The sequence below is a fragment of the Chrysemys picta genome, chromosome 1 (genome assembly GCF_011386835.1).
Source record: "Chrysemys picta bellii isolate R12L10 chromosome 1, ASM1138683v2, whole genome shotgun sequence".
Lineage (NCBI taxonomy): Eukaryota > Metazoa > Chordata > Testudines > Emydidae > Chrysemys > Chrysemys picta.
In genome coordinates this window covers 123,862,629-123,883,268 of record NC_088791.1, presented here as the reverse complement: position 1 = coordinate 123,883,268, position 20,640 = coordinate 123,862,629, and the positions used below count along the sequence as shown (strand labels likewise).

Here is a 20,640-nt window from a genome sequence, read left to right as displayed (position 1 = left end):
ATTCTGTGAGGAACCCAGGTGCTGTGCTACTGGGTGCAAGAGACTGGCAAAGTCATCACAGGTGTGGGGACCTAGCCTCTGACTCCAAGAAACACTATCACGTATCTCATCAGGATCATCCACTGAGCCCACCTGGGTGGTCTTACTCCTATTTTATAGTGTCTCCCTACCTGAGCTCTGATTGGCTCAGTTCTCAAATTATGAACATTTATGACTCCACCAACTGTGGAAACTTAGGTCTGGTCTGAACTACAGACCTATATTGGTATAACTAAGTTGTTCAGGGGTGTGAAAAATCCACAATCCCACCGTGTAGATGGTGCTATGTCGGTGGCAGACATAGCTACCACCTTTTCATAAATATTAACTATGCTAACAGGCGAGCTCTCTCCCATCGGCTTAGAGCATCTTTATTAAAGTGCTATCGCAGCGCAGCTGCATCGGTGAAGCTGTGCTGATGCAGCATTTTAAGTGTAGACTTGCCCTTATCCTCCAGCTCATGGAAGAACACCTGAAGTTTGTATCCAAAACATTTAAGATTGTTTTATTTAAAAAACAAAAACCTATAAAATGTATATTTTGTGTTTAAATTGCAGTTACCATACTAATGCAGCTTGACATAAATCATGAGCAAACAGTTAATTATCTAGTTAAGTAAGCAATATATCATTCACCATTTTCTAACATACTAAAAAATACAATTAATAATCTGAAAATATTAAGCTATATAATTAAATATATGTAGTTATAGAGTACTCTCCTACGTAGCAAAAAGATATACCAAATCTAGGGTGAAGGCTCTATTTAGTTGTAAATCAACATGTTTTAATGGTTATATCAACCAATGAGAATGTACCTTTCCATATATAAAATAACTGAAGTACAAACAGAAAAGTTAATTAAAACTGATCGTTTAAATCAAGGCTTTCCACCCTGACAACAACCTCTCTTTTGCCAGTGTTAGCAGATGTTAAACTGATTTCAATTTTTCATTTTATATTAAATGAATAGGCCATAAACTTTATTTTCTGGTAATGAGGGGGGAAGGGGCTTTTTCCTGTCAAGTTTGGAAGATTTCCTTCATTTTGAATGTCCTGAGTCACAACCATTCTTATAGCTTTCAGAGCCCATCACTTCTGTTCCTTGATCTGGTGGAGTAACTACTATTAAAGAAGCACAGCATTTCCTATTTTCCCAAATCTTACTGGTCCATGAAGCATGCAATGCAGTTCAACCCCAGTTCTTTGAAACTGTAGTGTATAGCATTGTTGCTGAGTTTTTTTGTAATATTCTGTGGCAGGGGCAGGTTGCGAAAAAGTAAGTTTGATTTACTGCTATATAGCATACTGCATGTTCCAATCCCCGGTGGCAGTGATTGGGAAAGGGAGGGCAGTTATTTTCCCTTTCATAAAAAAAACCAAAAAACCCAGCAGTACAATGAAATATAAATATCCCAAGGCACAAACATTAAACTATTGTCTTAAAATCTGAATGCCGTTAGCTTGACAAGTTCTTTTCATTAACTTCAGTTTTTAAATATTTGGGATTTGGTGAGATAGAACTGAGTTACTACGCTAAAAGTTAAAATGATCTTGGTTTAATTTTTTAACCAGTACAATACACTTTTATGGCTATCACATATCTTATTCAGTTACTCTGCATTAGTGACAGGGCCACTGTTTTTTCAGAAATCAAAATTTGCTTTTGAAACAAATATCCCAAGGCGCATATTTTCTGTGCACTTCAAAATGTTAAATGTAGTACTTTTTATGGTGTTGTTGAAACAGTACATGAGCACTTGTAAACTAGGTGGTGGGAACTTGTATCACATTTGATGGACAATTATACAGGTATTTTAGGTATAAATCTAGGCTCAAGTTAAGTCCTAAACGTTAACTAGTTTTATGGAATTGAATTGAGTTAATTCGGTTTGAGAACACTTGCATACGCATGAAGTAATTCATTATAGTACACTAACTCTGCATTTATTGTGAACTCTGGAGTCCTCTTTTAAAGTAGCGAAGCAAAGTAGTCTGGTTTGTACATGTGCAGACAATGCTGCTGCCAACTACTCTGGCAATCTGCCAACGCCTATCCCATACTACTTTACGGTCAACCATCACTGACGTGTCTGTTTACCTGTGCATCCAGCCTTGTTCTGGGGTCAAGTTGATTGGATGCCTCCCTCTTGTTTATAAGCTAGCACACAGCCAGATTTTGTCCATTTGCTCCTGGATTCCATTTTGTTACAATAGCGGGGATAAACTCCAGATGCCCTACAACATGCCCTGAGCAGATGCTTGGAGCCATGCCAAGACCCTGGATCTAATTCCCGTCTGGGGAAAAGCATCGGTGCTGGAAGCTCTTGTGGCCAACCACTGGAATAAAGACCTTCTTGTGGATAGTCCTAAACAGATGTCTTTGAGGGGCCACAATCCGGGCGCCGAACTGTGCCAGATAGAGACCAAACAGCTCAGGAGCACCTACATTATAATGAAACACAAGAAAAAATCTGGCCGGGGATATGTAACCTGTCCATTTTTTGAGGAGCTGGACAGGATTTTATATAACTGCACAACCACCCAACCTAGGCAGCATTTACAGCCTGCTGGCTGCTGTTCCACCCCCTCCTTTCTACTCTTTGCGCCCACCTCCTCCCAGGATGACCAGCAAGTCTCATGTGGGGGATGATCACAAGGAGGCCAGCTAAGAGATCTCCTTGGAAAGCAAGGATCTGTCTAGGACTCAGGATCCTGATGCCAGACAGGTAGCACATGGCCCAATTTTGCCCTGCAGCAACCAACCCCGAGTCCCAGGCAGCAACCCAGACCGGGACTGAGGAGACTGATCCTATGGAGGGGACTACAGCATGTAAGTTTAATATTTTGAAAGTTATTTCTTAAGTTTTAATTTATTATGCTATACAGCCATGCTAGCTTCTGTTCTGGGAGCCCCAAGGCCGCAGCCATTGTAGGCAGCAGTGAGCTAGAAGTCTTCATCAGCCCATGCTGTCCATTCACCCACTCATTAACCTTTCAAAATGGTGGCTAATCTGATTGGGCTATCTGCCCCCATCTTTTGCTAAAGCTACTAGTAGGTACCATTTTCAGGTCCACACTGTGGAAATCACATGCCCATGTACTATTTTTCTTTCCCCTTCCCTCAGCTGTTCTGCTCAGCGACCACCACCACTGCTGTTCGCCATCTCAAAATGGTGGACAGCTGCAGCCTCTGCTCGACCCTCTCCCATGTCATATTTGAATGAGGAAAACATTCTTTTGAGTGAAATGCAAAAATGTATTGAGATGTGGTTACAGGAAAAAAAAGTTGGGTTGGTGTTCTCACTTTACGTGAGGTAGAAATCAACGCTGCAGGCCTGTAAAGCTGCAGAGTATCTCCTCTGTAAATGCCCTGTGCAGAGACTGCTCTAGGTGTAGAAAAGCTAAGAAGCTGCCTAGGTTGGCAGATTTCTGAGCAATTGTCTTGGGTGGGCATGCCATATTTGAGTGGCATGGCAACCCTGTGCACCAGGTTGCAATGCCACTCACTCAGAGTTGGCCTAGTTACTCCTCTGTCATGATGGGGCAGCTGGGCCAAATTTGAGCAGCATGTGGGGGGAGGGGAGAGGACACTGAAGTGCTGCCAAAGGCAGCAGATTTTATTGATCAGAATATGGCCCTGTAACATACATTCTTACAGATTGGTAACAGTGAATGCTTCAGGCTGTCATTGCAGAGCTCTATATGTTTTTCTCTGCACTTTCAACATGTCTGCAGGGGAAATAAAGAAAAATCTAAGGCTGAGAATTTACTCAATTTTTATTGGCGATTATGAGGAATAGCTGCATGGCCATCCCCACAAGTGTACCTTGTGACTCCCCTTCACTCCTGCAGCACTTCTGGATTGGGGGAACATTTTGGTGAATAACTTCAGTGTATCTCGCTGGTCTGCCCTTTGCCTTTTTGTATAAGGCCATTTTCTGCCTCCCACTTACCTTTTCAGTGTAATGTCATCCTAAAGGGGCTGTAGAGAGGATTACTATGTAGCTCAACCCCAGAGTAATGCCCCTAAACCCTCTGACACCATATAACTATATATAAGGGGCAAAGCCAGACTGGGAACATAATTCCCAACCCTGTCCCCAGACTGGAAACGTAATTCCCAACCCCACGCAGCTTTCAAGACACAATGGCAAAGCTATGCAACCGATACTGCACAGAAAAAAATCCCTGTGCATGTACTGTTTAACATCTCCAAGGTTCTCCCAAGACTGGGAAGAATCTCAGGTAAAGCCAGAAATGCATGTAAAAAAATACTATTATACTCTCCCTAGAATATGAACAATAACAACTTGTCATTTTTTTAAATACCTCTGCACCTGCACTGGCCAGACCTGCAAGTACACACCCTTATTAATGGCTGAGCAGCTGTGAAACCTGAGGGGGAGAAAATGGAAAATTTTCAATGAAATGTTCATGGACATGATTACATAGCCCTAAAACCCCCCCAAAATGTTTAGAGGTGGAGGTAGTATCTGAGGATTGAGAGGAATCCAGAAAGGAGCTTTCCAGGGAAATCATTGCTGTGGTGAAGGACAGCATGGTAGTTGTCAGGAAAGGGCATTGCCATAGCCAAAGATAGTATGGAAAAAAAGGATTCAGAGAGAACTCCTGGAGGCAATACAAAACCAATATGCCCTGTTGCAGTGCACTATTAAGGCAGTAGGCAATGTAGCATTGCACACCAATCCCCAGCCATGTTATGTAGCCCCTGGACAATACATGCTGCTGGGAACAACAGTAACTATTTCCCACTGTTGCACTGCTCCCAGATCCCAGTTCAGGGAACAGTTGTATCTGGGACCCCATCTCTTTTGAGCTGCCTTATTGCCTCATGTAACTTTGGACCTCAGCATTCCATGCCAGAAGTCCCACGAACCAGAAGAGGCAGAGCCAAGACATATACAGTATCTCCTTGCTTAACGTTGTAGTTATGTTCTTGGAAAAAAGCAACTAAGCGAAACGATGTCAAGCAAATCCAATTTCACCATAAGAATTAATGTAAATAGGGGGGGGTTAGGTTTTAGAGAATTTTTTTTCGCCAGACAAAAGACATCTCATACTTATACAGCATAAGTTTTAAACAAACAATTTTAAACATACAGTTTAATACTGTACTCAGCAATGATGATTGTGAAGCTTTGTTGAGGTGGTGGAGTCAGAGGGTGGAAGAGTGTGGATTATCTGGCTGCTGCTCCTCTTGCTGTTCTTGCTGAACTTTCCCAACTTGGAAAAACGCATCTAGAGATTGTATTGCTTTCTCTCTTTTTCTTTTCCCCCTTTGTAAATTTCTTTATAGCAAATCATTACATGTCCAACTCCCCTAATCACATTGGAGCTGCGTTCCCTGTTAGGATCGTCATCACTAAGGATTTGCAAGCCAGCTTCAATCATTTGGAAAGCTTCAGAAAGGCATTTGGCAGTCAAGTTTCGATGGGTTAGTTCTTCTTTTACTTCTTTGGCACTCTTCTTCCGTTGCTCTCATCACCTCTAGTTGCATCAGATCTTCATTGGCTAGCTCTTCTCTGTGTGATTGCAGAAGTTGTGTAACGTCAGCTTCTTCCACCTCATCAAAACCTGCTTTCTTGGCCAAGCCGAGGATACTTTCTTTATAGTGGGGACAACATCTTTAAATCCTTTAAGTCATTGCCACATTCAGGCCACAATTTCCCCCACACACCACTCATGCATGCCTGAGTAACTTCAGCCCAGGACTCACCGAGGTTATTGATGCACTTGAGGATGTTGTAGTCACGCCAAAATTGCCGAATCGTAGGCTTGCCTTCCCCATCAGTGCTTCTGATGAGCTGGTCAAAAGTACGGCGTAAGTAATATGTCTTAAATGCAGTGATGGCTCCTTGGTCTCTGGGTTGGGTGAGTGATGTAGTGTTAGGTGGCAGAAAGACAACGTTGACATTTTCACACAGGTAGTCCAGGTTGATGGGATGAGCCGGTGCATTATCAATAAGTAATAAAATCTTGAAATCAAGATTTTCCTTGGCACAGTATTCCTTCTATGCAGGGACGGCATAGAGAGTCAGCCATTCTGAAAAAGTAACTCTAGTTATCCATGCCTTCTTATTGGATCTCCAAATGACCGGAAGGTGTTCCTTTGAAAATCCCTTGAGATCTCCTGGTGTTTCGGATTAGTACACTGTCAGCAGTTTCATCTTCATGTCTCTGACAGCATTACCACCAAGGTTAGGTGGTCTTTAGCTGCTTTTAACTGGGTGCTGTCTTCTCCTCTCGGGGAATGTAAGTCCATTCAGGCATCCTCTTCCAGTAGAGGCCCATTTCATCGACATTGAAGACTTGCTTAGGTGAATAGCTGCCTTCCTCAATTATTTTCTTGAGATAGTTGGGGAATTTTTTAATATCGACACTAGCCGCCTCACCGGACATCTTGATGTTATGCAGGTGGAAGCGTCTCTTGAACTGATCAAACCATCCACGACTTGCTGTGAACGTCTCGGTCTGTGATCCTTCACCTTGGTCTCTCTCTTCAAATTGTCATACAAACTTTTTTTCTTAGCTTGTTTCACTAGCAAATTTAGAGATATGTTCCGCTGGTTTTGGTCCTCTATCCACACTGAGAGAAGACGCTCCATGTTTTCCATCAAACTACTTCTTGATCAAGTTACTTTAGTAGCATTAAGCGGTGTTACGCACTGAGCATTAGCACTGATCTTGTTGGCATTAGTCCGATTTGTTCTCACAGTGGTCCGAGTAAGACCTAGAGTGATGCCAATGTCAACCGCACGCTCCCCTGCATCAAAAGGCCTTAAAACATATAATTTAGTACCCAAACTTATGGTCTTCCTGATTTTCTTACTGCTACTGCTAAGCACTCAACTATCACTTGCTGGGCGTTTTTGACTCATGATGCTAGGTGATACTGTACGATTACAACACACTAGAAATGTTCAGGGAATACTGTATTTGAACTGACACAACGTAAACAACAATGGCTGTTTAGTATAGTCTAGTATAATGTTTGTTGCTATAGTAGTTTCTGCCCCAATCTGCATGAAGAGTGATACATAGCCCTCCACCATTACATTTAAAACAGACTTGCACAGGGCCACTGGAACAATGTCCCATGTCAGCCCGTTGAGCCCCTTTTGTTTCTTGCTCACGCACATTAGCAGCAGCTCTCCTTTCTCCAAATCTCCCTGCAGTCACTAATCAGAGGATTGTCTGGGGACCTGCTCATGAGCTCCCTGAGCTTCTCCTAAAGCAACCGTGTTGATATCAGGTGGGATATTTCCCAGGGATTGCCTTGCTGCTAAATGAGCACTCAGCTGAGCCCTCAAGGGTTAACACGTTGTTAACGTATCCTCACGCTCTACAGGGCAGCACCGATGGAGGGAGGAGACACAATAGACATATGGCAGCAGCTCAAACGCTTCCCGGTGGAAACTGAATGAGATGATGAAGCCATGTTATCCCACTAGCGCGCACCACTCCATCCTTCAGATGGTGCATGCACAGGTGCCAACTTTCCAAAGTGCTGGGGGGGTGCTCAAGCCCCGGCTCTGCCCCAGGCCTGCACCCACTCCATCCCTTTTCCCAAGGCCCTATCCTGTATCTTCCCACCCCTGCTCTATCCCCTCCCCCGGGTGTGCTGCGTCCTCGCTCCGTCTCCCTTGCCCCCAGCCTCCCGAATGCCGCGGAACGGCTGATTGCGGAGGATGGGAGGCGTGGAGAGGGAGAGGGAGCGGGGAGGTGCTGATATGCGGGGCCTGCTGGCAGGCAGGAGGTGCTGAGGGTGGAGGTGGAGACATTCTAACCAAACATTGTGCATCTTTAAACAAGCATGTTCTCTAATAGAACAGAGACGTAACAACAAAACAACATTAACTGGGATGACGTTAAGTGAGGAGTTACTGTACTCACCTCTGACTTTAAGGTCTCTCTGCCCCCACACATCCCTTGAGTTGTGGCCTGCACTGTTCTGTTGCACTTCGCAGTTTTTGTTTCATGGCTTGTTTAATGAAAAGGTTCTTTGTAATTAGATAATTGTTTTTAATATGTTTAATAATTGAAACAAAACTGAAAAATGACAGTTGAAGGTTCATTTGTTTGTTACATGATAGATTCTCTACTAATAAAAGACGTCAACGTTTTATTCATATGGAGTCCACAGTTCATATCACAGAGAAAAGTTTGTGCTAATTCACAAGATTTTACAAACATAGGCAAAGACACGAGGTACATAGTGACTGCCACAATGTTGTACTTCCACTCCCCATAACACTGAACTAAAGAAAAAAACTCTGCTACCCCTCCATGGGTTAAAAGCTGGATGTACAGCTGCACAATACAGTATTAGGCCTGAGACTAAAAATAAGAGCAACAGGCATCCTAGTTAATATTGCCCTGGCTGTTTGCGTTTTGTATTGGACATCATGCTGGCTGCCACTCAAACCTCTGAGCAAATCTCTTCACCTCAGCCTCCACCTATCGCTAAGACTTTCTCCTTACTCTTGCAAATACTGTGAACAATACAACATGCTGCTACGATCTTTGGGGTTTTTTATGCTGCTTCCAACCTATTCCACATCAAGCGCCATCTCCCTTTCAAACATACAGATGCACACTCCATTATCATTTTGCAGCTACTGAGGCGGTAGTTAAAACAGTTTCTTCCTTCTAATCAAGTGGCCTGTGAATGGTTTTATTAACTAGGGAAGCAGAGGATAATCCTGGATCCTCCCAGGTTAACCAGAGCAATGTTCAATTGGGCAAACAGTCCTTTCCCCACTAATTTAAATAGAGCTGAGTTCTGAAAGCTCCTAGCATCGTGGACCCTTCCAGACCACCCAGCCTTTGTTTGTAAGCCTGCAGTGGTGGTTGACAAGTCCATGGAGCATCATGAAGAAATACCCCATTTTGTTTATGAATTCTGAGCCCTGATACGAGGGTGGAGGGGCAAATAGTAGGCATATGAGTCACCTCAGTTGTCCCAGTCAGTTTGGGAATTTCATGCATGCAAAGCCATCAGTCTCCTGAGTGTTACCAAACTTTATAACTCAGAGCAACAGTACCTTATCCATGGCATTACACACATGCTTGATAGTGGCCCCAACAGTCAGTCTCCCCATGGCGACTTGTTTGGCTAAAGAACTGGTAAAAGTTCCTGATCGCAGTTACAGCCAGCTTCTCTATGGGTATGGGGCACTGCATTTTGCTAAGCTGTCATTGTAGCTCTGGGGTTAGTTCAGCATGTATCTCCAAAATTGGTTTTCTTTGCCATCCTGAAATTCTTGCCTCTGCTGGTCATCCCAGATCTGCATATCTATTCTTTTCTATCAATCCATACTGGTTTCCTGAGCCCAGAAACTGCTCCTGTAGTAGCTGTTGCTAGGTGTCCTCTTCTTGTCCTCATCTTGCTTCCTCCGCCACCATTGAAGCACCTGCTGCAGCCTGAGGAGCTGCTGCTGCAGCCCGTCATCTGTTTGGTGGGGCGGTGGGCAAAGTCTAAATCCACATAGCTATATTAACCAGAAGTGCATTCAATTCTTCATTAGCTGTGCACTTTATTAACTTGATTAACAATTTCCTGCATGCTTTAATATGACTTTTTCCCCCAAAGGTTCTTGACTTGGGCAAATAGAAACATTATTCTTGGTGACACTCAAATGCATTTTTCCTGTAAAAATTGCAGCTTTAAACTCTCAGATGCTTTGCCCTTAGAACTTTTTTTTTTTTTTTAAGTAGATTGGTTTTTTTTGTTTGATCCCACAGAAAGTAGAGAACAATTGCTTGACTGGTGCACTGCAGCATACAGTAGTTGTATAATGATGGTTTTGCAATGCTAGCCCCCTCTAATGCCCAGTCAGGTGACCCACTCCAGTAACCACAGAATACCATAACCATAAGTAAAGTATTGTAGCCAAGATATTCACTCTTCCGTGCTACATAGAGCTTTTCCTCAGTAGTTTCATATTGTAAGTTGATTTCCTTGGATAGCTTCAAGGCCTTTTCCCTCTCCTACCCTAGCAATTGAGGATCATGCATGTAAAAATGAGGGCAAGGAAATGGTGTAGACTTAAGGCTGATTCTACATGAAAGCTAGTTGAGTGTTTCACCATCAGAGCATAGTGTGTAGTGTAGCTAAATGTATATGTAAGCTCAAATTTAACAAACATTATGTACAAATGTAGGAGAAAAACCTGAATAATTGTAGGAGGGGCTGGTAGCATTGCCTGTTAAGGTTGCCTGACAATTCCTATTATAATATTGGACTAACTGTATAATATAAACCTGTAGTCCCAGGGAGAATTGCTTTTCTTCTCTTGGCTCTGTTAAAGGCTGGAGGAAACAATATGTAGATCTGATTTAGTTGATTAGTTCTAGAAGTTGGATTTGAATTACCTCTTTTGAGGTTCAAGTTTGATATCTTTAATTCTAAAATGGCTTTGTTCCTGAAGGTGCAGAAATCATTCCAGTATTTACTTTATTTACTGTTTTCCCAGTGGTTCACTAAGTATACTTTAAATTGAATGTAAAACAAACTGTAATTGCTGCTTTGGGTTGCCTGTTGCATCGGAACACAAATAAATGATTGATGTTAATAGTGCACAGCTTGTTGCTGTTTAACAACAGAGTCAGTAAAGCAAAAAAACAAGAGGCTTTTGACAAAATAAAGTGAACTCTCAAAAAAAAAAAAAATAGATTGCTGTATCCTGGATTGGTAATTCTGCATCAGATTTCTTAAATTGTAAATTTTATTTTTTCCTCTAAGGGTGGGTGACTGTAGAGATTACAACAATGCATATTAGTACATTAATTTAATTAAAGCTGTAGTTAGGGTTGCCAACTTTCTAATAACACAAAACCAAACACCCCTACTCCATCCCTTCTCTGAGGCCCCGTCCCCTGCTCACTCCATGTTTTCTAAAGGCAACACCTTTTTGTACACGGTAAAAATTTTAGTTTACTACTTTAGCTCTAAGGCGACTGGCTTAAGAAAGTCTGAACAAACCTTCAACTTGCTAGTTAAACTACTTGTAAGATTTTGAATTTGTTAATGACATTAATGTTTAAAGGGATATTTTCAGGTACTTTAGACCTACGATTTAGTATGCAGTAATTTTTTTTATTTAAAAAAACCTAAGTATATGAAAACTTAAAAATGTCAGTGAAGTCTTCAGTTTAAATCAGCACAAATATAAATGCTTATAATTCCCTCTAAATGCATATAGCAATCAATATCCCCTTACAGTGTTGGCAACCTCATGTTGCAGTAGTATGGGTGATGTATGAGAATCTGAAAGTGAAATTGGCTAGAACAGCAGTTCTCAAACTTCCTTGCACGATGACCCCCTTCTGACAACAAAAATTACTACGTGACCCAGGGCGGGGTGGAGCCCAAACTTTGCCACCCCAGGCTGAAGCCCTTGGGCTTTGGCTTCAGCCCACCTGGCCCCAGCAAGTCTAATGCTGGCCCTGGCAACTCCATTAAAATAGTTGCAACCCACTTTGGGGTCCTGACCCACAGTTTTGAGAACTGCTGGGCTAGAATTAAAAGTGAATGCAAGAGCCTATCTGAACTATGGTTTAAGTTGGAACAATGTTGAAACAGAGTTCAAACATGATCCAAAACTCAACAGTCTCTTTTCAAGCTCTGTCTTGTCTTTTGTCTTTATCTGCAGTGAATAAGATTCGAAAGGTAAACTGTCTAAAGAAGAATTTGGTGTGTTTAGCTTAAAGGTTAAAAAAGTTAATTACAAATAGATAAGAAAATTATATTTTAAGCAATAGAGTGTCGTTAATATTTTTAGTCTCAGATCTGAATAATTTTCTGTTTTCTTGTAATGCTATAGTTCCTGCTTCAGTTTTTCAAATCTTGATTTGGAAACAGTTTGGATAAAAAGCTCCATTGTTGATTCATTTAAAAAGAACAGATCATTGTTTTGTTAAATGAAACAAGAATTAGAAAGGCCAGGTGTGTCTTTCATATGGATAGTACAGAAAACTACATTCCTCTGAGGTCCTGAGTCAGTAAGTTCTCCACCAATGCCAAAAAAAAAAAAGTTCTGCTGGATAGAGGTAGAAGTGATTGTTTTAAGGTCTGATCTTTTTGAACCATTGCAGTTGGAAATGAATACTTTCCAGTTGCAAAAAGCAACTAAATAGTACTAAATGATAAATAATCATTATTACCTTGACAGCACAAGCATAACTACGAGACTGCACTTTAATGTCTTTTGGGAGATAGGGTGTGGTGTCTGAAGAGATGAGTGTACCTTGATGGTTCATGCAGTCATTATCTTTGACTGTTAGACCTTCTGTCTCCTAGAAGGGTATCTATCCATGACAGCTGCAATTTCTTTTCTTGGGCACAGTCTCAACACCTGTTTACATGTGTTTAGGCTGGTCTACACTTAAATCTTTTGCCAGTATAGTAAGGTTGGTTAGGAATGTGACCTTTTAATGACATTTCTATATTAGCAAAAGTCCTAATATGGATGCGGTTATACCAGCAAAAAAGTGCTTTTGCCAATATAGCTTATTTCACTCAGCAAACCAGTATAATAACCAAACTGTTTTGGCTGGTATAAGCTGTGCCTACACTAGGAAAAGGTTTTGCAAGTATAACTATACTAGAAGCCTTTTCTAGTGTAACCTGGGACTTTGAAAATACAGGAAAAGGACCCAACCTTTATTTCCTGTCCTAACCTTCAGGAAAAAAATCCCAGTAAGACACTACATAGGAAGGTCTGTGTCCACCTTTCTCTCCTTACTTCCTCCAGTTTGCTCTGTTGTGTGAGGGTCAGATTTCTTCTTATTTCCCCACCTACTCATCTTTCCTCATCTTTAGGTTTTTCTAGGTTATTTCAAGCGGAGCCTTCTGTTGTAGGTAGCATGTCATACCAGTTAGTCCTCACTAATAGTGACAGGAAAGAAATCTCTGCTAGGGATGGTTTATGGGGTAAAATTGATCTAAACGAAAAATCAATGAAAATATATATGGAGATATACCTATCTCATAGAACTGGAAGGGACCTTGAAAGGTCATAGAGTCCAGTCCCCTGCCTTCCACTAGCAGGACCAAGTATTGTCCCTGACTCTCCCCCCGCGCAGATCCCTAAATGGCCCCCTCAAGGATTGACCTCACAACCCTGGGTTTAGCAGGCCAATGCTCAAACCATGGAGCTAAAAAAGCAAAAACTCTAGTTGCACTTTAAATTGAAACAATTTAGTTTTCTTGAAATTTGTTAGCCTTATCCTACAGGCTTGGACTTGCTTCTATTCTGTGTCAGTATTATATTAGTGGTTATTAACACCCCCCCCCCCCAATACTCTTCCTGAAGCACAGTAATCCAACTTTTAAAGTCTGTAAAAAATAGAAACGTCATAGCTAACTCTTAACTAGGGGTGTGCATGTGTATTTGTGAAACTGATACCACAACAATTTCAATTTCACTGGTATAGTTAAACAAAAAAATTAAACTTTCTCCTTTAACTCTTCCCTAGGCTAATCATATATTTTAAAAATGTCTTCAGTGAATTCATACTTTGAATGAAAGATTTTTGTTTTGAGCATTCAGATTTATTATAGTGTGTAGGAAAGGCAGTCCCGATGTATTACTGCGGTACGTAAATATCAGGAATGGTTGTGAAAAACCTGAGATCTGTGAGAGCACTGCAATGTGAAGGAATGACCTTAGTTTGAGCTACAAGGATTTCAGCAGCCAACAGGAAATGATGAAATGAGCTCTGAGAGAATTCTGCTTGTGGAACTGGAGGTCATACAGAGCTGTGTAAGGAAAAGACAGGTACTGAAGCTGGTCTGTGAAGTTATGCAACTGAACTTGGCATCTGGAAGAAAAATGTGAGTTACTTAAGGTGTACATTTTATTAAGGTAGACCTTATGCAAACTGCATGTTTAATGAATTGTTAAACAGCTTTCATTTTTTTCAGAGCCCTCCTAGGTTTCGGCTGCTTAGTACAAATAGTTTGAAACTATTTTGGCTGAACTGATATTTAGCTAGCAGCTTGAAAAAAAAATACTGAATGAGTTTGGTAAAATGATACCCTACCTTATTAACCAAAGGTATTAGCTAAAATCCATGGAAACATTCTTTCATTTTATCAGTATGGCGATCATATTACTTGTGGTAGAGATTGTGGATTTATGCTTTTGCTTAGCATTGTTTCTATTTTTTTTGTAAGTACTTTACAGATAGATGCTTATATTTTGTGATATATGCTCTGTCAGATTCCTGCATACCTTGCTTGACAGCTTATCTTGAAAGAGTTTTCATCTCTGGGGCAATACCTTTATTATGATTTTCCAGTTTCCTTCTATAGTCATAGAATCTTGGTGTATTCATGTCATTTTTGCAGCTAGGGAAGCAGTTACTTTGCCAAGATTGCTGTAAATGCTGTTTCATGCCTTTCTGTTAGAGAATACACAAAATTCATGTCCTCTTCTTATTCTACCATCTTTACTACTTACCCCCGCTCCCTGCCCAACAAAAACAAACCAAAAACTCAACCTTCCAGGGGGTAACAGCATAACTTCGTCATACTTCCAAATACCACTGGCTGTTATGCAAGTCGTAATACTACTTTCAAATCTGAGTTTCCTACATGTCAAGATGGAGTAAAGCACTGAGCAAACAGTTTTTAATATTTAGCCTGCATAAATGTTGGTGTAAGTAGAGACTTGTATTGAATTAAGATTTTTGCTGTAAGAAGGTTTCATATGTGGGCATCTGTGTAGCTTACTATCCTTTCAATTACCCCAGTTAAATCAATAGTTCAGCAATTTCTCAATGTCATGCTTTAATTTATAACAGGTGATATGGGACAAAGATTACAGTGATACACTTCCAGGTTTCTATACTTCGTAAATGAATAGATTTAAGATATAGTATAATTATTTATACTTAGCAAAATTTTCAATAATAGTTTCTGTATGCACTGTTAAAATGACTGCCACAGAGAAGTTTAATGTTAATATTTGGAACACCAAATAGATTTCATTTCTTTCAATACCAAGTTGTTTGAAAGAATTGCTGACCATTGCATGCTTTTCAAAGGTAACCTGATTGGGTGGGGTGGGGAAGACATAGTCTTGTGCCCTTTTTTGCTGCTTTGTGACATAAATGTGGCCTGAAAGGTTTCAATCACAAGAGCTCTGCTTGGTTTTTCATGTTAGAAATTAAGGTCAGTCAGGTTAGAAGACTTTGATAGCAGAAGCAGTAGAATGGGTAACATCACAAGAGCCAAGGGAGTGAAAGTTGGACAATTGAAATGGGAAGGGATTTTTCATCAGACTGAACTTTCTTTAAACACGTGTTTAGCTTCAGCAACTAACAGTTTAAATAAAAGAAGCCTTCTCTAAAGATTCAACACCTCTGCTCCTTCAATTAAGGTACTAAAGCTCAAATTGTTCCTGAGACCTCCCAGTAGTCCTTCAGCAAAAACAAGGACAGTTGTGATATACTTGTTATTTCTAAAGCCGTTAAATTCCAAAACTTTTAAAGAAGGCCTCCATGATTTTTTAATAAAAAAAATTAAAAAATTCTTTGCAGATCACCTTTGAAAGAGCTACAATAATGCAACATTCTGTTCAATTTTTCAGTCTTGTAATTTGAATATAATAATCCTTGTCTGGGATAGACATCTAATTTTCATAGCAAATTTCAGATGTCAAAGGAATATTGCTCAAATGAAAGTATATGGGTATGTCATCTAAACTGGCAATAGTCCCGTCTTTCTTTTCTAATTATACATGCACTTGTGCTCACGTACACACTGTGTTCATATAAATGCTTAATTCTTTGGATACTGTGTGAACACATCACATTCTTTCATTTGACTGCCAGAATAGAAAATGCAGATATTCTATAAAGATTTAATATATGATGAAATAACTGGGGTTCTGGTGAGTGTTCAGGTTTTTTGGGGGTGGTGAGAGTATAAGAGGAAAAGGAGAAACTAATCAGCTCTAATCACCATCATTATTTAGCGAGAGTTTTGTCCATTTAAAACTCTCTCTGCTTTTACACAAAATTATTTTGCTGAATGACTATAAAAATTATATAACAAACTGAAATATTCCTAACTCTCTTAAAGGATAAAGACAAGTTGGAAATAGCTTTAAACTTTCTTGTTGCCTGTGTTTCAGGTTACTGAAACGGAGAAATGACTACAATTTCAAATTACTAATCTTTATTTAGGGTGTCTGTTTCATTTATTTACATTTCACTCATGTTGGTCAAAAATGTTTGTTTACTTTTTCTTTCTTGCTCTTTTGCATTAGTTGCAATATTAGTGTTTTAAATCAAAATGGTCATTTTGAAAATTAAAAATTACATTACAGGGAGTCTTGTAAAATGCCTTAGTTTAAAAACGTAAGTTTCTGTTTCGTTTATATTTAATATTTTGGACCTAATTACCCAACAAATTGGCTGTATATTTTCATGGTTCCTATTATAGCAGCAGAAGAGAGTTGCTGTCAGGGTTGGAGAGCTGGTTGTCTCCTAATCCCCCCCGACTTCATCCTGTTATTCCTCTTTAGGGTTTCCAACTGTCTAATTGCACAAACCCAAACACCCTTGCCCCACCCCCTTTCATACCCCTTCTGCGACGCACCGTCCCCACTCACTCCAGTCGCTCGCTCTTCCCAATCCTCACTGACTTCTACTGGGCTGGGGCAGGGGGTTGAGGTGCGGGACGGGGTGCAGGCTCTGGGCTACAGGGTGGGGCTGAGGCGTTCAAAGTGTGGGAGGTGGTTCCAGGCTGAGCCTGGGGCTTGGGGTGCAGGAGAGGGTGTGGGCTCTGGGAGGGAGTTTGGGTGCGGGCTCTGGGCTGGAGCAGAGGGTTGGATTGCGGGAGGGGGTGAGGGGGACAGCGCTTACCAGGGGTGGCTCCCAAAAGTGACCGGCACATCCCTCTGGTAGCAGCTCCAGGGTGGGGAGGGGGAGCAGGGAGCTCTGCGCGCTGCCCCTGCCCTCAGGCACTAGCCCTGCAGCTCCTATTGGCCACAGTGCCCAGCCAATGGGAGCTGCAGAGTTGGCGCTCAGGGCAAGGGCAGCACGCAGAGATCCCCTGTTCCCCCCATCTCCCAGGGGCCGCAGGGATGGTGCTGGCCGCTTCCGGGAGCGGCAAAGGCAGGCAGGAAGCCTGCCTTAGCCCCACTGCGCTGCCGGACTGTTAGCACCCAAAATCTCCCGGTTTGGCTGCAGTAGCCTCCGGGAGATAGGGCCAGATTCCAGGAGACTCGTGGTGAAACCGGGAGGGTTGGCAACCGTACTCCTGTTGCATTTGCCAGGATGTTGATACTCCTTTCTGTATTCTGTGGACCATAATGAATGTCTTAATTCAAAAGCAAATGTTGTCCACAGCAGGAGTTGAACCCACCACATAGTAACTGCTCTTACTACTCTGGCTCAAGAAGGTGTCTTTCCATAAACCCTGTATCTAGAGATGTGTGGAGCATGGGCTAGCTTGATGGTGGCAGTGGGTAAGTCTACACTGCAGTGTAAGCTCAGAGGTCAAACTCTGGATCAAGCATAATGCTATTTCTGTCTACACACAAATCATGCTAACTCAGGGCTTGGACTCAGGGTCCCAAGAATCCCCCAGGGATGGAAGGTCTGAGCATGAGGTAAACCTGACCCAGGTTCAAGAATTATTGCTTTGCAGTGTATATGTGGCCACACTGGACTTCTGCTCTGGAAGTCCTCAAAAGTACCCTACAAACCCAGGGGCTGACTTTTTGTCCTCTGGATAGTCAAGTTTGGTGGACAGTCAAGTTTTCCCAAACTGCACCACAAACAAAGGGCTAGAGTGGCCCCTTTTGGGAGGGCTCTAGGAAGTCTGGGATATGGGTGATTGGACTCAGTCCTGCAGAATGCAGTGTAGAGCTTGGAGCACCAAGTTGGGACCTAGGGTTCAACAATTCCTAACCTGGGGTTACAAATGAGTGTAGACAGTCAAGTCCTAGGTTAACAAACCCAGCGTCTGCAAACTCAAATTCTACTAACCCTGGGTTTACATTACAGTGTAGACCTACTCAGTGTTCTCTTGGGCCTCACTCTCTGGAGTGTGGGCAGTCTACTGTGATAGCAGCTTAGTAAAGACTTCAACTTTTATCCTACATTTGTAACTTTTTGTACCTGTAACGCTTTACGTTTTTTCTACCCTTTTGTTCCTTTTTTCTAAAATATTAAGCTTTTTTTTTTCTAGAAACTGAAACTAGAAGGAAGCAGTTACAGCTAACATATAGGGTATAGACTTGACTATGTGAATGCTGGAATATGAAACTTCAGGTAATGGACTCTTAGGGGTAGCACTGCTTTTTCTTAACGTTCAGGCTTCAGATAGCTTCTAGAGGCTGCTGTGTCACACTTACCATACTGTAGCTTGCCTTTGCTAAGTTATTCTTGTTCATTAGTTGGCAAACAGACTGTAGCACAGTTTCTGTGCCTTTGAAAGGATTCAAAAACATAGAATCATTTCAAAATACTTTTGAACCAAAGACTTGGGAAAAGTTTCTTTGTATTGACAAAATTAGTAAGTCTCGGACTACCTTAAATCAGGTTAGCCATGAAATGTTCTATATTAAGTTGAAGTATGCTAGAAATTGTGCTTGATGATGAAACATTAAAAAAAAGTGGGTCATCAATGGCAAATATATTAAGAAAATTATTTTTAAACAGCTTCCTAGGAATGTTACTTTTATACACTAATCAAATAAAATGGGAACACTTGTTTGGTCCAACACTATATATACATTTTCCTGAAAGTAAACTACTCTTTACATGTGGTTTACCTGTCCTTTTTTCCTGGCCACTGCATTATGTACTATGTAGACATCAACATTCAGTATTCAAAGAAGCATGGCCAGTAAGTGGACTCTAGTGGTGAGACACTCCACCAGACTTCATAATTACTAGGAATTTGAGTTTGCATATCTAGAAACTATTTGATAGAGAAATCAAAGATAGAAAACTTCTCTCTCTCCCAGTACTTGGTTGATACTTGTGTGTGTTGAGATACGTAGAACTAAAAAGTAATTGCATTTAGATTTTGGAATTTTGCAGACCATCTATAGTGACATTTTGTACCCATAAACAAGAACACTTCTCATTTAGTAGTTGGATAGTCTTGATTCAATATTGAGTGTTAAGTGACTTTGCATCATGGATTGTTCTGCAGTGGAATCCTTGAGGGCATCTCAGTAATGCTTTCAGTAAGAACTGCTGATTTGACAAGAAGCATTATTGATCAGGGAACCAGGCTGTAGTACTGGACTTCTAGATACATTAACTCCCTGGAGTATGTTTGATATCTACTTTTAAAACGTAACAAATACAGCCTTTTGTAATAAAGTAATTTAGATTTCAACCTTTTAATTTAATTTTAGTTCCAATATTTAACTGACTGCTGTCTCCTCATATGAAGAATCAGATTCTGTTTGTTAACTACAGAGATTTTGTAAAGCAGTGTTTCTCAACCTTTTTGATACCAGGGACCAGCTTGCTGCCTTCCTAAGCTGTGTCAAGGAGATCTCGGGGACTGGTCCTGGTACGTGGACTACGTTGAGAAACACTGGCTTAAAGGAATGATGGGAAGGCAGTGTTAACTATTCTCAAATATCTTATTGGCCTGAAAGACACACTAGCACAGTGTTTCTCTAATGCAGCCTCTGTGGCTTTTCTTGTGACCACAGCCTCCTGGGCTGTAATTCGGGGTGGAGGGGCAAAGCAGTGCAGCTCCCATCCCTCCCACCCCCCACAGTTGGTCTGGGATACATCGCCTTGGAGCTGTTAGCTGGGGCCGCCAGCAGGGGTTGGGCCCTGCCCCCCCTCTGGATACAGCTGGGGCACAATGCTGTAGGAGCAGGCAGCAGGTGAGTCCCCACCTTCCTGGGTTGGTGGGGCTCAGGCTTTGGGTTTCAGCCCTGGGGTGCTAGGCTCTGGCCGCGCAGCTTTGGGCTCTGTCCCTGGGCCCTGTTCCCTGGGCTTCAGGCTCTGGTCCACAGCTGCCTCCATCAGCTACCCATCCATCCCCATCGCCTCTGGCCTCCCCAACCAGGGCTTAATTCGTTCCCAGGCTTGCCAGGGCTGAGTAAGTCTGCTGTGAAAAGTGATACTTGTATGTTTAATATCACTTCTTACAACTAACATACTAGCTAGCAGTAAATAAATGACAATGATTTGGATGTGTATATGTGCATATTTGTTTTTCCTAAAGCTAATTAAGTATTTTAGAAAAATGTGAGAGTGGCCACCAGAAAGAGTTGGTGGCCGCATTCCGAGGCCACCAGGTAATTTTTCCTGAGAGCCCCTGCACTAGCAATCCAGGTTCAGTTGTGGTTCAGCTAATGAGTCTGACCTTTGCAGACAGCACTGCATTCATTTGTTATGTACAGCGTGATGCCATCAATCAGACATGGAAACTAATTTTCCATAAAATATCAACCTATCGCCTAATATACCTAAAATTGTTGCACCTAGGTCAGATGTTGTATCAAGCAGCATTGTAACTGTACATAAATATGCATATTTGAGTTTTTCTTTACACGTGACAGAAATATCTCTTGCACTGTAAAGTGAG

At 41.5% G+C, this 20,640-nt stretch overlaps 2 protein-coding genes across 16 annotated transcripts in view; one reads left to right on the top strand and one right to left on the bottom strand.

Annotated features, from left to right (window-relative positions):
* TSPO (translocator protein) overlaps positions 1-9,506 on the bottom strand; it is a 143,218-nt gene extending 133,712 nt beyond the window's left edge. Inside the window, exon 1 of the mRNA XM_065583508.1 lies at positions 9,497-9,506. The gene's annotated coding sequence lies outside the window, so the exon portion shown is untranslated. The remainder of the gene's footprint in view (positions 1-9,496) is intronic.
* Positions 1-20,640, top strand: part of PACSIN2 (protein kinase C and casein kinase substrate in neurons 2) — a 109,261-nt gene that overhangs the window by 23,671 nt on the left and 64,950 nt on the right. For 2 of the 15 annotated variants that reach the window (XM_005296696.5, XM_005296694.5), the window contains exon 1: positions 13,764-13,899. The exons of 11 other annotated variants lie outside the window; for them this stretch is intronic. The gene's annotated coding sequence lies outside the window, so the exon portion shown is untranslated. Of the gene's footprint in view, positions 1-13,763; positions 13,900-18,267; positions 18,351-20,640 lie in introns of those variants that run through there. 2 more of the 15 variants (XM_065583450.1, XM_065583408.1) reach the window with 2 other exon arrangements.